Source organism: Hydra vulgaris, chromosome 03 (genome assembly GCF_038396675.1).
Source record: "Hydra vulgaris chromosome 03, alternate assembly HydraT2T_AEP".
Classification (NCBI taxonomy): Eukaryota; Metazoa; Cnidaria; class Hydrozoa; order Anthoathecata; family Hydridae; genus Hydra; species Hydra vulgaris.
Genome location: NC_088922.1, coordinates 62,093,613 through 62,097,044, shown reverse-complemented (window position 1 = coordinate 62,097,044; position 3,432 = coordinate 62,093,613). Strand labels below are relative to the sequence as shown.

The 3,432-nt window shown below is 24.4% G+C and overlaps 1 long non-coding RNA gene across 1 annotated transcript; it reads left to right on the top strand.

Moving 5' to 3' along the window:
- The first annotated feature begins 254 nt into the window (after nucleotides 1–254).
- Nucleotides 255–2,227, top strand: LOC136078327 (uncharacterized). The gene is made up of 5 exons (XR_010637722.1): nucleotides 255–541; nucleotides 986–1,080; nucleotides 1,205–1,370; nucleotides 1,491–1,664; nucleotides 1,740–2,227. It is a non-coding gene; the product is annotated as an uncharacterized LOC136078327 (long non-coding RNA).
- Nucleotides 2,228–3,432: the final 1,205 nt, after the last annotated feature.

Below are 3,432 nucleotides of genomic sequence, written 5' to 3'. Positions count from 1 at the left end.
TTCGGCGTATGTATATTTGTGTGTATTTGTATCTGTATATGTGTGTTTATTTCGGCGTATGTATATTTGTGTGTATTTGTATCTGTATATGTGTGTTTTTTTCTGAGATTTATATATATATATATATATATATATATATATATATATATATATATATATATATACATATGTACATATATATATATATATATAAAATACATTTTTTGTGTTAACAGTATTATTGTTATTACTATTAGTATTGTTATTATTGTTATATGTTTGAAAAATACTAGTGTTGTTCCTATATAAATGTGTGTGTACTAAATGCTATAGGATATCCTATTAATAATAATTATTTAACAAAAATGAAAAAAACAAGTTCAGCATAGTAGAAAGAATATATGAAAAAATATCGATCAGCCTTAGCTGGAAATTTATTTCCTGAATGTTTAAATTCGTCTTCGAGCTGTGAGGCTGCACCAATACTACCTATGCTTCAATAAACTTTCTATTCCAATATTGACAGCAAAATCTAGTAATACTTTGTTGCAAAATACTGTCCGTAAGTAACTTTACTTATCTGTAAATCAATTGTTTATATTTGAAAATTATTATGTAAATATTAAATTAATTTTTAATTGTTTGAGAAGATACAAAAATGAGTCAGCAGTATAAAAAATATGGCATGAGCCGAAGCCAGCTAGAAAAGTTCTTGCATAGTCTATCTGATTGCAGAAATGCTATTTTTTTGCTGATTAAGATTCTACTATAAGTCTTCTACTTACTTATAGTTTACTAAAATAATCTTACTAATTCTACTAAAAGTCAACTACTAAGTTTTTCACATGTTCAACGAAAAAGAGAATGAGAAAAAATATTAATGGTGGTGCAACTGTTAATGAAAATACTTGTATTGAAACTCTAGTTATTTATCTTTAACTTCAAAAAATTTAAAATGACACTAATATTTCTGGTAAATTTTGTTTTTTCAAATTTTATCTTTTAGGAGTTTTACTGTTATCACATAATCTAGATGAAGACAATATATTTATAGAAGACTTCAGAAACTTAATGAAGATAATAATATTAATGTTGATTAAGGTAGGTGACTATTAATAAACAGGGGGCATGTGTGCATTTGGTTTTTTTAAATATTATGTATAACTTATGTTTATATTTATTACCTATATTTGAGTGTATATTAGTCTAATTTATCTTAAAACAGGATATTTGCACTTTAACAAGCAACAAAACCTAAATGAGATGGTTTCGAATCAACCTTTAAAGGTTTCTATATTTATAAGCAAAAATCAATTAAGAGAGGATTTACATCCTGGTACAAATGCTAATGAAAATACTTGTGAATACTCGGGCTTCTGGGTCTTTCCAAAGTAATAAATTATTTACATTTAATTTAAAAGTTTATAATATTTATAAAGTACAATAGTATATTTGATGAATTATGTTTCTTAATGGGTTTCATAAATTCTTTAAGGGCGTCTCTTATTTAGGTTGAAGTAGGTGGCTCTAAAAAACAATTTGAAAAGAAGAATGAAGGGTCGATTCCGTTTAAATGTACATACACAAACAAGCGTGATTAATATGGAAAAAAGCAATTTTACTCTTCCATCGAATCATCACTCTGGTTTTTCCAAACAGCATTTTTTTATAGTGCATTTACTTAGGTACAATACAAAACAATAGACTAAGTTAATCATTTATTTTGTTATTTATTATAAAACTTGTTTTTTTTTAAATAGATTAAGGCGAATCATCAAAAACCATTACCAATACAGATCGACCAAAAAATAAGACAAACGAAACTTCTCCCATGGATGATGCCATGTTTTAGCGTAAAATGATTGTGTCACACCATTACATAAAAAGAAATTTGGGCTACTGCAATAGTTTTTAGATAAAGATTTGAATGAATTAAATTTGAACAGGTTACCTCAATTGAGGAATTAGTAAAGTTCGAGACCCGACTTTTAAGAAAAATTAAAAAGAACATTCGATGCTACTGGAATTGTTTGTAAAAATGCGAAAGCGTATTGTTATACGATTTTAGATTTTATAATGACGGAAGAGGCGATCAATCGAAATTAAATATTATGTATGGTAACCATGTGCCAAGCGTCTTTTATTAGCTTATTTTTAATGATTTGGTTTTTTATTTCTTTGTTTATTTTTTCTTCGTAGTATTATTGTAAAATAATTTACCTTAAAAAACAAAAATAATACAACAAAATTGTCGTAAATATAATGTAGTATATATAAAGAAAGGTTTACATGTTTAAAGCTATAAACGTGTCTAACAAAACCTGCGTATTTTTGGTTTATCATTAAACCGTGCTGAACAGCTGTTAGTTCAGGCATAAGTTTGGAAAACTTATGCCTGAACTAACTTAAGGCATTAAATCAAGTTTCCGTTAGGAAACTTTATTTAAATAAAGGCATTATATAAATATGGCATTAAATAAAGTTTCCGTTTGGAAACTTTATTTTATGCCATAAGTCCGTTTTAAACTATAAAAAACACGAATTTAAAACCTCTTAAAACACGAGTTTAAAACCTCTTTAAACACGTATTTAAAACATAAAAAAACTCGTGTTTGAAACCTTAGAAAACACGTGTAAAACTCCAGTTAAACTTCCCGTGAAATGCACGTGTTTTTGGTTTACGCCTGGATCGTAACAAACACGTGTTTATACAGGTTTTAATTCCGAGATTAAAACCAGTTGTGCCGTCTGGGATATATATATATTATATATATGTATATATATATATTATATATATATATATATATATATATATATATATATATATATATATATATATATATATATATATACATATATATATATATATGTATATATCTAAATTAATAAAAACACTTATCTAACTTTTGCCTTTAGCATCAGTAGGTTGATTGAACTAGATAAATCTACTGATGAACTTCCCGATGAACCAACTGATGGTGAAACAAGTTGTTGAAAAAACTAACTTATTATTGCTCTGATTTTTGAGAACATTGAGCACTCTTTTTGTAGAATGCACTAACATAATATATATATAAATATATATATATATATATATATATATATATATATATATATATATATATATATATATATATATATATATATATATATATATATATATATATATATATATATATATATATATCTATATATATATATATATATATATATGTATATAGTATATATATATATATATGTATATATATATATATATATATATATATATATATATATATATATATATATATATATATATATATATATATATTCTACAACATAGATGACTACACAAGCTATGTACTAGAATAAAATAAAATTCAAATTAAAAAGTTTTGTTCAAACGTGTCAGGAAAAACTCTCAAAACATGAAAGTTGCTAATTTTTTTCTATAATTGAACTTTTTAAAACTAC